Raw genomic sequence first — 14,537 nt, forward strand, 5'->3', positions numbered from 1 at the left:
AGGGCTTCTTGAATTCATTCCCATCTGTTTGGAATCACTAGCAGAGAAACTCCATGCCCCTGCCTACTTTTCCCTCAGTCTGTATCAGAGGTTTAGTTACATCGTTTTTTTATTTTCCAGTAGTTGAAATGGCTTCATTCCCCCTTGTTTCCTTTCCTTCATCAACACAAGGGTTACTAGACTGGATAGGATTCATTAGTTTCCACCATAGTGCTTTAACCTACTTTGTGTGTCCCAAATACCATCTTATTCCCAATATAGTGCTCCACTTTTGACCAGAGCTGTATTGGTCCTGGTCAAAAGTAGTGTACTACATAAGGAATAGGGTCCCATTTGAGTCCCAGACATTCTCTCAGGACACTGGCAGTGAGAACGCAGGACAGGGAACAAGGATAGGAAGGCCATTCTAGAGAATTTGGAGTTTTAATTTACTTTTCAAGCCTTTTGCGTTGGTGCTGTAAAAAAAAAAAAAACGTCCCAGGCCCTGTTTTACGTCTCTGTTTTAATGCTTCCTTCCTGTGGTCTTTCCTTTGTTCCTGAAGCAATCGCTGATCTAACGTGGTTGGATAGGGCTGTTTACCCCAATCCAGCCAATGGCAGGATCAGTGGTCACTCTGTGTGGAGAGAGGAAGCAATTATTGATGTGCCTCCTAAATGTCTCCCTATATATATATTAGTGCACTACTTATGATCACAGCCCATTGTGTCTCTGTACACTATATAGGGAATAGGGTGCCATGACCACTGCCCATATATATGAGTGCCATTTGGGATACAACCGTGGAGTTGTGTTGGTTTAGAGATCATCTAGAGTGCCTACCAAGACACTGAAAGGATATGTTCCCTATATCTCTCTCTTTATCAGATCTACATGAAGGCTGTGAGCTAAATGGCACCCTATTTCCCTAATATAGTGCACTACTTTAGACTAGGACTCTGGTCTAAAGTAGTGCACTCTAAAGACAATAGGGTGCCATTTGGAGATGTAGACCTTGTATTTATGTCTCCTTTTGAAAATGTCCATGAGAATATAATTTGTTGTTGAAGACATTATGGATAAGGAAATGTTCCGTTCTGTTTTATGCCCCCCCCCCCCCCCCCTTTAATTTTAACTGAACGTGCCAAATGCTAGTTCTCCTCATGACACATGGCATAAAACCCACCGTGACTCTACTTTCATTTAACATGCCCACTTGTTGCCATTAAAAATAATTTACACAAAGAAATGTGTCATTGTTATTAGACTAAAATGCTATTTGTAGAAATATAGTTATATAATGTTTGACTGCGATGTGGTTGTCTTACCTATTAGTTGAGTGAGCTGACCGAGGAAGATGGATAACTGTCTGCTAAATGACCAAAATGTAATCATGTAAAAAATACATAGAAATTATAATGAATTTTACTACCTCAACCATCCCAATGAATACACTTCAGCTAGAGGTGGGGAGGCAGGTCGCTGGTTCGATACCCGACTAGGTGAAAAACTACGACTAGGTGAAAAATCTGTCGGTGCCCTTGAGCAAGGCACTTAAGCCTAATTGCTCTATACAGAAGATAGCCCTATTTGTTAAAAGACCAAGTCCATATTATGGCAAGAACAGCTCAAATAAGCAAAGAGAAACGATGATCCATTACTTTAAGTCAATCTGGAAAATTTCAAGAACTTTGAAAGTTTCTTCAAGTGCAGTCGCAAAAACCACCAAACGCTATGATGAAACTGGCTCTCGTGAGGACCGCCACAGGAAAGGAAGACCCAGAGTTACCTCTGCTGCAGAGGATAAGTTCATTAGAGTTACCAGCCTCAGAAATTGCAGCCCAAATAAATGCTTCACAGAGTTCACAACAGACACATCAACTGTTCAGAGGAGACTGCGTGAATCAGGTCTTCATGGTCGAATTGCCGAAAAGAAACCATAACTAAAGGACACCAATAAGAAGAAGAGACTTGCCTGGGCCAAGAAACACGAGCAATGGTCATTAGACCGGTGAAAATCTGTCCTTTGGTCTGATGAGTCCAAATTAGAGCTTTTTGGTTCCAACCGCCGTGTCTTTGTGAGACACAGAGTAGGTGAACGGATGATCTCAGCATGTGTGGTTCCCACCATGAAGCATGGAGGAGGAGGTGTGGGTCCCACCATGAAGCATGGAGGAGGTGTGGGTCCCACCATGAAGCATGGAGGAGGTGTGGTTCCCACCATGAAGCATGGAGGAGGTGTGGTTCCCACCATGAAGCATGGAGGAGGTGTGGTTCCCACCGTGAAGCATGGAGGAGGAGGTGTGGTTCCCACCGTGAAGCATGGAGGAGGAGGTGTGGTTCCTACCGTGAAGCATGGAGGAGGTGTGGTTCCTACTGTGAAGCATGGAGGAGGAGGTGTGGGGGTTGTTTGCTGGTGACACTGTGATTCATTTTTTTTATGCATCCTTTATTTTACCTTTATTTAACTAGGCAAGTCAGTTAAGAACAACTTCTTATTTACAATGACGGCCAAACCCGGACGACGCTGAGCCAATTGTGCGCCTCCCTATGGGACATGTCTATAATACTGTAATAAGCTCACATAGTTGCTGTCACAAATTCCAAACTCTTCACAGTTGTCACTGGTCATGGATAGTAATTTCTGAGTGAGCAAACAATTTATTTACTCAAAGCATCCATATAAATACATTTTTATCTGTTTTTTTTCTATGGCAGACCAATTTTTTGGGGGAGATTTGTATAAAAAAAATGAATGAATGCCAATACGTCAAATTGCTTTGTGTTCTACTTGTAGCCCTGGTTGTCCAGAAAATAACATTGTAAAACACATTGTGAGGTTAAATTTAAGGGCTGGATATGCAGATAAATGAAAATAACTGATGGAGATAAATAACGAGCGTTTTCAAGTGCAACTTTAGTAAGGGTGGTTTTGGGAAACATCTCTGAGATTTTACGATGCGGCTACGAAGGTACTAACGATGAACTTAGCCTTGAGATGCGTTTGTTAAACAGGGCCTGTCATGCCAAAAAGTCCCCCCTCCCCCCTGCGTCACAATGGGGTTCGATGAGTTCTAGCTTCTGTTGCTAGGGCTGTTGCTAGAACTTCCAAAACATGATTTGGCATGACAGGCCCTGTATAAGATTGTCAGCTAAATGACTAAAATGTAAACGTAAAATGTAGAGGTCAAAGTTCATGAGTTGAAATTAGGTTAAAATAGTTCTATGTAGCACCACATGGTGGTGCTATGCTTCACACAACCTGCGTTAAAATATTGATATGCAGTTTTACAGTGAACTGAAATATAGAATTGTCCATCAGTGGTTTAAAAAGTCGTTTTTTTTTTAAAGATCATTGTAGAATTGTCAGTTATGCAAATTTATATTTAATTTGTGAGTTATCACAGGAGTTAATGTAACCTAATGTCTTAATATTGTGTATCATATCAAAGGTTTTGAGATTGTTGACCCCTATACAGGACTGGAGACATCTAGGTTGTAATAATTTCATTAAAAGCAGTTGAAACCTGTAGAAAGCGGATTCAGCTAGAATGGTTGAAGTAGACCAGAACTTTTAGGAGCAGCAGAGGTAACCTACTTAGCCACCGGAGCCCCGGAACAATGTTTTCCACAGACAACCATTCCTTTACCCTCATTTCTACACTCGTCCCCTGCAGACCAAAGGGACTTCTCAAATGGAACCCTATTCCTTACATAGTGCACTACTTTTGACTAGAGCCCTATGGGTCCTGATCAGAACCCTATGGGCCCTGACCAGAACCTTATGGGCCCTGACCAGAACCCTATGGACCCTGACCAGAACCTTATGGGCCCTGACCAGAACCTTATGGACCCTCCTGACCAGAACCTTATGGGCCCTGACCAGAACCCTATGGACCCTGACCAGAACCTTTTGGGCCCTGACCAGAACCCTATGGACCCTGACCAGAACCTTATGGGCCCTGACCAGAACCTTATGGACCCTCCTGACCAGAACCTTATGTGCCCTGACCAGTACCTTATGGACCCTCCTGACCAGAACCCTATTCAAAAGTAATGATCTATACAGGGAATTGAGTGTCATTTTGGGATGCATTATCTGGCGATATGTAAAATGCCATATGGAAGTTATGATATAATATAGGCCAACCTAAGCTAATTAGACATATGACTTACATAGTAGATGTAGCAATTACTTAATATAATATTCAACATAATATATAATGTTTCAACATACAAGTTTGTTCTATAGCTGGAATCTTATTGGACAGATTATGTTAGACCTTGTTAGACCTGAGGAAGAATGTTTTTGCTGTTTCCTGTCCATGTTCTAGTCTGCTGTATGATTCTGACTGTGTTTCATTGATGCCTAGTCACTTTACCTTGCCTTCAGGTACGTATCTACCTCAAATACCTTATTATAATCTATCCTGATGCCTAGTCACTTTACCTTGCCTTCAGGTACATATCTACCTCAAATACCTTATTATAATCTATCCTGATGCCTAGTCACTTTACCCTGCCTTCAGGTACATATCTACCTCAAATACCTTATTATAATCTATCCTGATGCCTAGTACCTGAAGGCAGGGTAAAGTGACATATCTACCTCAAATACCTTATTATAATCTATCCTGTTGACTAGTCACTTTACCCTGCCTTCAGGTACGTATCTACCTCAAATACCTTATTATAATCTATCCAGATGCCTAGTCACTTTACCTTGCCTTCAGGTACGTATCTACCTCAAATACCTTATTATAATCTATCCTGATGCGTAGTCACTTTACCCTGCCTTCAGGTACGTATCTACCTCAAATACCTTATTATAATCTATCCTGATGCCTAGTCACTTTACCCTGCCTTCAGGTACATATCTACCTCAAATACCTTATTATAATCTATCCTGATGCCTAGTACCTGAAGGCAGGGTAAAGTGACATATCTACCTCAAATACCTTATTATAATCTATCCTGTTGACTAGTCACTTTACCCTGCCTTCAGGTACGTATCTACCTCAAATACCTTATTATAATCTATCCTGATGCCTAGTCACTTTACCCTGCCTTCAGGTACGTATCTACCTCAAATACCTTATTATAATCTATCCAGATGCCTAGTCACTTTACCCTGCCTTCAGGTACGTATCTACCTCAAATACCTTATTATAATCTATCCTGATGCCTAGTCACTTTACCCTGCCTTCAGGTACGTATCTACCTCAAATACCTTATTATAATCTATCCAGATGCCTAGTCACTTTACCCTGCCTTCAGGTACATATCTACCTCAAATACCTTATTATAATCTATCCTGTTGACTAGTCACTTCACCCTGCCTTCAGGTACGTATCTACCTCAAATACCTTATTATAATCTATCCTGTTGATTAGTCACTTTACCCTGCCTTCAGGTACATATCTACCTCAAATACAGTACCTTGTACCTCTGCACATTGATCTGGTACTCCCTGAATATAGCTCCCTTCTTGTGTATTTTATTTATTATTACTTAGGGCTTGTAAGTAAACATTTCACAGTAAAGTAAACATCGGTTGTATTCGGCACGTGACAAATAAATGTCAATATGATTTCAATTTGATTTGGGATAAACTTAATTAATGACCTATTGCTATTATTGTTGTTATTGCTATTGTAGTGGCACAGCGGTCTAAGGCACTGCATCTCAGTGCAAGAGGCGTCACTACAGTCACAGGTTCGAATCCAGGCTGTATCCCATCCGGCCGTGATTGGGAGTCCCATAGAGCGGCGCACAGTTGTCCCAGCGTCGTCCGGGTTTGGCCGGTGTAGGTTGTCATTGTAAATAATAATTTGTTCTTAACTGACTTGCCTAGTTAAATAAAGGTTACATTTCAAATAAATAAATATAAATGATTGAGAGGGAACATGCACGTAGCATTTTGTTGGACCGTGACTACCATGTGTATTGTGTGTCTACGACAAATAGACGTAATCGTGAATTATTGCTCACCCGGTCCTCCTATTCATGTTATGACTACTGTAGTAGTATATGTGTAGATTATTAAGTATAATTCAGAGTAATTTATGTCTCTGGGCTGGCGTGTGTGTGTTTGCGTGCTTGCACACTCTGAGACCATGTCATGAGTCAGGCTCTAGAATACTCTCTTGGTTCTTTCTGCTTTGTTCAGCACTTTCCCTCTGCATCCCAAATGGCACTCTATTCCCATAAGGCTTTGGTCAAAAGTAGTGAACTACACAGGGCATATAGGGTGTCATTTGGAACGCAAACCCTTCTTCTACAGCAATGACCATTGCTGATATGTTTTACTCCATGTTACTCATCTATTTTTTAATGCCTTTTTTATAGAAGAACATTCTGAATAAACTAATGTGTAATAAGCACCTATTAGGCCAATAATTCAATTTGTGTTTCGTCTACATGTTAATGTAATTGTTAATAAATAGGTTATAGGTTAAGCAATATGTTAGGCTATGGCTACTGTCAAGTTATCCTATCGAACTACTATGCATTTGTATCCTATCCTCCCTTGATTAAACTAACTTCACGCTGTTTCTCTTTGCTATGTCATAAATTGGACAGGTTGTTGCTGTTTGGTTTACGTCGAGGTTAGGCAGCCTTCCATACCGGAGAGACCCCGCTAATCGAGTTGCTCCTCTCTGTGGTGCGGTGGTGGTGGTGTGTGGAAGGCTTGTTAGCGAGATAAACAAGCAGCCAGCCAGCAGCACAGAGCAGTCGGAGGAACATGGCGGCAGCACAGTTAGCTAGCAGTATATCTGTTTCCCTCAACAGAAGGTCAGACCGGGTTTAACACACGGGATTTAACAGAGAACAAGCGACGGAAAGTTTCAAGTCGTAAGTACGCCTGTTGGCTTTTGTTGTTTCGGTTGGTTTGCTGTGTTTTTTTGGTGTGAAATTCGTGCCCACATTTCGTGAGTGATTCAATCTCGGTTGTGTGATGCAGTATCGATTAGCTACGTTAACGTTAGCTTGCTACGCAAGGCAACGCTGAACTGCTAGCTAGCCTACCACAGTGCCAGCTAGCTAGACATTTTTGCCTTGCCACTTTAGTGAGTTCGTAAGTTGTTCCCTTGCAATTCTTGGCCCATTTTCACTACTCGTTTTAAGGGCCTTGGCAGATATACAGTGTTTTTTTGCATGTGTAACAAATGCACTGTGCACCAGTGAATATGTTGTATTTCTGAGTGTGTTTGTCAGTGACTGAAGTTCACCTATTCAATCGCGCTATATTCCAAGGCTAGAAACCATTATCTAGCTACAACAGTGGACACTGTGAATGTTTTCAGAGACCCCTCTCCGTGTCTATTTAACTGTTTTGTTCAGGCTTTTAAATTCAGCGGAGGGATCGGATTGCTCATATCCTGAATCACCCGTACCTAACTATATACATTAAAAAGGTAAACTAATTTGTTTACGTAATTCTCCCTATATCAGTGACTTTGAGTCAGCTTTCTTTCTGCACCATGTATGGTTGCTTTGCTGCAATGTCGCTCCGTGGCAAAGTTGCAACGTTACACCAGTGGTGTCCCGTTTCCTCAATAGCGGTGTGCAACTGACAGACCTCCGAAGTAGTAACACTGATGCTGAGTTCCTGTGGAATCTCACCAAGTCAGTCTAGTGATGATTTTGTGAACCCCCCCCCTCCTTAGACTGTTTCGTTTTGAAGAAATGTTATAAATTGCTTTCTTTTCTCTCTCCGCGGGGGCAGTAAATAACCCTCCCTTTTTTTCATACACAGATATAATGTTAACCAAAAATTGTGCCTTGCTTAAATATCAGACTGATTAGCCATGGAGTAACCATGGTAACAGTCCTAAAGGTAGTCGCTGTAAAATGTTTTCTACCAGTAGATTGTTGAAGAAAATTTATATTTTACTTTACTTTACCAGTTGTCAGTTTTGTTGGTGCTTTTGCCGGGAAGGTAGTGGAGATCAAATATAAACAGTAAAGTGCTGTTTACTCACCTTTTTTGCAGCGCCGGTAGGTTCTGTCACTTGTATTTTCCATCTCCTAATTCGTTTCATGTGATGCACAATGTGGAAACAATAGCCGATTTTTTTTATTTTTATTTAGTCTTTATTTAACTAGGCAAGTCAGTTAAGAACAACTTCGTATTTACAATTATGGCCTGCTCCGGCCAAACCCGGACGACTCTGAACCAATTGTGCGCCACCCTATAGGACTCCCGGCCGGTTGTGATACAGCCTGAATTCGATCCTGTCTGTAGTGACGCCTCCATCACTGAGATGCAGTGCCTTGGGAGCCCCATGTAACCGAAATATGTCAATTAAAGCAGCTGATCGCAGTGGGACAACTTTGGGCAGTGGTGGGAAAAGTACCCAATTGTCAGACTTGAGTAAAAGTAAAGATACCTTAATAGAAAGTTACTCAAGTAAAAGTGGAAGTCACCCAGTAAAATACTACTTGAGTAAAAGTATTTGGTTCTAAATATACTTAAGTATCAAAAGTAAAAGTATAAATCATTTCAAATTCCTTATATTAAGCAAAGCAGACTGCACCATTTTCTTGTTTTTAAAATTTATGGATAGCCAGGGGCCACATTCCAACACTCAGACATAATTAACAAATGAAGCATTTGTGTTTAGTGAGTCAGCCAGACCAGAGGCAGAAGGGATGACCAAGGATGTTCTCCGTTTAGTGAGTCAGCCAGACGGGATGTTCTCTTGATAGGTGCCTGAATTGGACCATTTTCCTGTCCTGCTAAGCATTCAAAATGTAACAAGTGCTTCTGAGTGTCATGGATAATGTTTGGGAGTAAAAAAGTACATTATTTTCTGTAGGAATGTAGTGGAGTAAAAGTTAACAAAAATATAAATAGTAAAAGAAAGTACAGATACTCAAAAAAAAACGACATAAGTAGTACTTTAAAGTGTTTTTACTTAAGTACTTCACACCACTGACTTTAGGTCTGTGCTTCGGTTAAGTGTTGTTGACATGATGTGAATTGCATCAGTATTTAACCGATATACAGGCCAGCATACTGAAAGTTGGCTTAATAACACTATTCCGTGCACATTATGTCTCAGATTATGTCTCAGATTATGTCTCAGATTATGTCCTACATAAGGACAAAAACAATGGACAACGGGTAAAGTACGTTCAAATTAAGTTTATTCAACATTCTTCCTTTTAATAAGACTTTTCACACAAAAAAAGTGAGCCTACATATTTAAGACTAGAGGAGTCTTCCACTCTCGGATTCATTGCGGCTAATTTGCCACACTTATTTTTACCTGCTATTTGGTGTATCTGAAAGGGGGTGGGGCGTACCCCATTCATAGACACTGACTACCTTTAGTGCCTAATGACGATAAGTTTATATATATATATAAGTCCCGAGTCCGTACGGGAGTTGCAGCGATGGGACAAGACTAACTACCAATTGGGGAGAAAAGGGGGTAAACAGTAAAAAAAAAATATATATATATATCTCTGCCGTCCGGGTTAGGCCGGCCGGCAGGGATATCCTTGTCTCATCGGGCACTAGCGACTCCTGTGGCGGGCCGGGCGCAGTGCACGCTGACACGGTCGCCAGGTGTACTGTGTTTCCTCCGACACATTGGTGCGGCTGGTTTCCGGGTTGGATGTGCATTGTGTGAAGAAGCAGTGCTGCTTGGTTGGGTTGTGTTTCCGAGGATGCATGGCTCTCGACCTTCGCCTCTCCCGAGTCCGTACGGGAGTTGCAGCGATGAGACAAGACTGTAACTACCAATTGGAAACCACGAAATTGGGGCGAAAAAGGGGTATACCTGCAAAGAAGGGGTCAATAAAAGGGCTGTTTAATAGGGTCGTATTAATGTTGCTTTATCATTTTATTTTTTTACAGGTAATATACCACATCTTTTGTCTGAAATGGGTACAAGGGAGTCAATAGCCAACGTACATTTTAGGAGGATGAAATGGGTTTTTGAAAGACCGATTTACAATCTACCCCGGCGAGGGTGTGTTATAACGTGTATAGTGACAGTGGTGGATGTTCTCTCATGTCTCGCTGAACCTGTTTTACATCATGGGCTGATTTACATGATACTGGCCACACCTCCCCTTTTCATGGAGTTGTGCAATTTCATTTTATTTATGTTTTGTTGGCTGCTGAGTCGGCCTATTTTCCATGTTTTATATGAGACACTAGCCTCATATGAATCCTTAGTATTGATTTTAATGAACATATCTGTAAGGTCCCACAGTTGATCAGTGAATTTCAAACACAGATTCAACCACAAAGACCAGGGAGGTTTTCCATTGCCTTGCAAAGAAGGGCACCTATTGGTAGATGGAGAAAAAATAAAGCAGACATTGAATATCCCTTTGAGCATAGTGAAGTTAATCATTACACTTTGAATGGTGTATCAATACTTCCAGTCAATACAAAGATACAGGCGTCCTTCCTAACTCAGTTACCGGAGAGGAAGGAAACCACTCAGGGATTTCACCATGAGGCCAATGGTGACTTCTTAAAACAGTTACAGAGTTGAATGGCTGTGTAAGGAGAACACTGAGGCTGGATCAACAACATTGTAGATTCCTCCACAATACTAACACAAATGACAGAGTGAAAAGAAAGAACCCTGTACATAACACATTTGTCATTACTATAGAAACTCATTGAATAACAGATTTACTACATGGAACAACAAATAGTCAAAATCTTTTAGTTTGTTCTGAAGTGTCTGTTCTATATCTGAGAAATAGAATAAAGATCAGGATATATCTTTATATATATATTTTTTTAAACATGTATTTAACCACTTATTTTAGGCACTAAACTATCTCCATATATAGTTCCATACATTTTTTAAAAATTGGTACCGGGGACCTTCAGACTAGTCTTGTGGGGCTTGTGGGTATCCTAGAGGCTTGTGGAAGTCATATTGGTGTGTAGTCCAAACTGTTCGGACACAACACACAGAAGATGGCTGTACCGACTTCAGACTAGTCTTGTGGGGCTTGTGGAAGTCGTAGAGCAAAATGGAGAACACCGTTATATTCGCGAGAGTCTTTAATAGGGTGTCTCATGCTCTAGTTCTCCCACCTATCGGCAGATGTGGTGGATTGAGACTCGGCCCATGCAGAAACCCCACATAGAGTATCACTATCTTAAACAGACGGATTTTGATGGGGATTTTTTATTATTATGTTAATTATATTCCCGCTGAGCTGCGGACATTGTAGGAGAAGGTTTAAGGACCGGGGAGTTTTTCAGGATAAAATCTACGGAATGGAGCTAAGCACAGGGAAAATTCTAGAGGGAAACCTGATTCAGTCACCTTTCAGCAGGACAATAATCTAAAACACAAGGCCAAATCTATACTGGATTTGCTTATCAAGAACACAGTGAATGTTCCTGGGTGGCTGAGTTACAGTATTGACTTAAATCTACTTGGAAATACCTGATAATGGTTGTCTAGCAATGGTCAGAAACCGATTTTGATGGAGCTTGGAAGAATTTTGAAAATAATAATGGGAGCTCAGTCCCTCAGCGTAGACGTTGTCTCTCAGTGAATTCATGTTTTCTGACGTGAACTACACTTCCGCTTTGCTCACGGTCACCATGACTACGTCCCAAACAACACCCTATTCCCTACATAGTGCACTACTGGCACCCTATTCCCTACGTAGTGCACTACTTTTGAACAGGGACCGTAGGGAATAGGTTGCCATTTGTAATGCAGGCACTGACTTGTCATCAGCGATGGGGAGTCGCTGTGGGCTCGGTTATGGGTAGCGAGAGGGTAAACTGTGGGCTCGGTTATGGGTAGCGAGAGGGAGTCGCTGTGGGCTCGGTTATGGGTAGCGAGAGGGTAAACTGTGGGCTCGGTTATGGGTAGCGAGAGGGTAAACTGTGGGCTCGGTTATGGGTAGCGAGAGGGAGTCGCTGTGGGCTCGGTTATGGGTAGCGAGAGGGGAAACTGTGGGCTCGGTTATGGGTAGCGAGAGGGTAAACTGGGCTCGGTTATGGGTAGCGAGAGGGAGTCGCTGTGGGCTCGGTTATGGGTAGCGAGAGGGAGTCGCTGTGGGCTCGGTTATGGGCAGCGAGAGGGGAAACTGGGCTCGGTTATGGGTAGCGAGAGGGGAAACTGTGGGCTCGGTTATGGGCAGCGAGAGGGGAAACTGGGCTCGGTTATGGGTAGCGAGAGGGGAAACTGTGGGCTCGGTTATGGGTAGCGAGAGGGAGTCGCTGTGGGCTCGGTTATGGGTAGCGAGAGGGAGTTGCTGTGGGCTCGGTTATGGGTAGCGAGAGGGAGTCGCTGTGGGCTCGGTTATGGGTAGCGAGAGGGGAAACTGTGGGCTCGGTTATGGGTAGCGAGAGGGTAAACTGTGGGCTCGGTTATGGGTAGCGAGAGGGGAAACTGGGCTCGGTTATGGGTAGCGAGAGGGGAAACTGGGCTCGGTTATGGGTAGCGAGAGGGGAAACTGTGGGCTCGGTTATGGGTAGCGAGAGGGGAAACTGTGGGGATGGGTTTATATCAGTACTTTTTATACCCTTTTTGTCATCAAATGTCGTCAATGCTTTTCTGCAACGTGTAATAGGCTATTGGTTGATGGATTTGTGGCTGTATTTGGTTTGATACTAATCAAACATAGCTCTCTGCCTCCAGTTAATAAGGCCATTAGCGTTTTTTGTGCACTTTTCAACTTTGAAGTGCATCAATGTTTTCTGAGAGCTTTCTCCTGCTTGTTTGACCCTGGGTCATATTCATTAGTACAAACTGTAGCAAAATGCTGTGCTGTGTGAAATACGGCCCAGGACTCCATGCTGTGTGAGTACGGCCCAGGGACTCCATGCTGTGTGAGTACGGCCCAGGGACTCCATGCTGTGTGAGTACGGCCCAGGGACTCCATGCTGTGTGAGTACGGCCCAGGGACTCCATGCTGTGTGAGTACGGCCCAGGGACTCCATGCTGTGTGAGTACGGCCCAGGGACTCCATGCTGTGTGAGTACGGCCCAGGGACTCCATGCTGTGTGAGTACGGCCCAGGGACTCCATGCTGTGTGAGTACGGCCCAGGGACTCCATGCTGTGTGAGTACGGCCCAGGGACTCCATGCTGTGTGAGTACGGCCCAGGGACTCCATGCTGTGTGAGTACGGCCCAGGGACTGTACTGTAAGCCAGCGAAGACAAGACAGCCAGTTGTTGTCAGTGAATGTCATGTGTATCAGACTAGCAGTGCTCCTCTAGAATCTCTGTCCTTAATGTCTCACACACACACACACACACACACACACACACACACACACACACACACACACACACACACACACACACACACACACACACACACACACACACACACACACCTAATGCTGGAACGCTGCCTGCCTGTGGAACCAGTCCGACTGTCTCTGTTACATCACTCTCTCTCGATCCACCTGATGTCACACCGGACGTGTGTGTCACATTCCACGCTCAGGGCTTAACATGACAGAGTGCTTGCCAACTGTCAACCCGAGGGCTTCTAGGCCAAGACACTTCAGCTCTTAAGAAAGCAGGATGTCAACTTGTTAAACAATGGAAAGTAAGTGGGGAGGCTTGAACACGGTAGGATATCTAGCGGAGCTCTTGGTTCTCTGTGTGACATTTTTATGTTCATATGGAGCGTTTAGTGGTGGGGATATGCCAATGCCGCCAGCCCTTTTTGAGTTTACGGACAAGGGGGCTGGATTCGCTACACCTGGCCTGGTACGATGTTATGGTATCACCTTACAATACAAACACCTAATGCATTATTAAGCTATAGGCCAGCATTATAAATCTACAGTTGAAGTCGGAAGTTTACAAACACCTGAAGGTACCACGTTCATCTGTACAAATAATAGTACGCAAGTATTAACCCCATGGGACCACACAGCCATCATACCGTGTCTCCTAGAGATTAACGTATTTTGGTGTGAAAAAAGTGCAAATCAATCCCAGAACAACAGCAAAGGACCTTGTGAAGATGCTGGAGGAAACGGGTACAAAAGTATCTATATCCACAGTGAAACGAGTCCTATATCGACATAACCTGAAAGGCCGCTCAGCAAGGAAGAAGCCGCTGCTCCAAAACCGCCATAAAAAAGCCAGACTACGGTTTGCAACTGCACATGGGGACAAAGATCGTACTTTTTGGAGAAATGTCCTCTGGTCTGAAACAAATATAACTGTTTGGCCATAATGACCATTGTTATGTTTGGAGGAAAAAGGGGAGGCTTGCAAGCTGAAGAACACCATCCCAACCGTGAAGCACGGGGGTGGCAGCATCATGTTGTGGGGGTGCTTTGCTGCAGGAGGGACTGGTGCACCTAACAAAATAGATGGCATCATGAGGGAGGAAAATTATGTGGATATATTGAAGCAACATCTCAAGACATCAGTCAGGAAGTTAAAGCTTGGTTGCAAATGGGTCTTCCGAATGGACAATGACCCCAAGCATACTTCCAAAGTTGTGGCAAAATGGCTTAAGGACAACAAAGTCAAGGTATTGGAGTGGCCATCACAAAGCCCTGACCTCAATCCTATAGAAAATTTGTGGGCAGA

The 14,537-nt window shown here is 43.1% G+C and overlaps 1 protein-coding gene across 3 annotated transcripts in view; it reads left to right on the forward strand.

The window, feature by feature from the left end:
* The first annotated feature begins 6,577 nt into the window (after nucleotides 1–6,577).
* LOC139583259 (nuclear receptor coactivator 2-like) overlaps nucleotides 6,578–14,537 on the forward strand; it is a 242,172-nt gene continuing 234,212 nt past the window's right edge. For all 3 annotated transcript variants that reach the window (XM_071414135.1, XM_071414136.1, XM_071414137.1), the window contains exon 1: nucleotides 6,578–6,832. The gene's annotated coding sequence lies outside the window, so the exon portion shown is untranslated. The remainder of the gene's footprint in view (nucleotides 6,833–14,537) is intronic.

This window comes from Salvelinus alpinus, chromosome 8 (assembly GCF_045679555.1).
Source record: "Salvelinus alpinus chromosome 8, SLU_Salpinus.1, whole genome shotgun sequence".
Classification (NCBI taxonomy): Eukaryota; Metazoa; Chordata; class Actinopteri; order Salmoniformes; family Salmonidae; genus Salvelinus; species Salvelinus alpinus.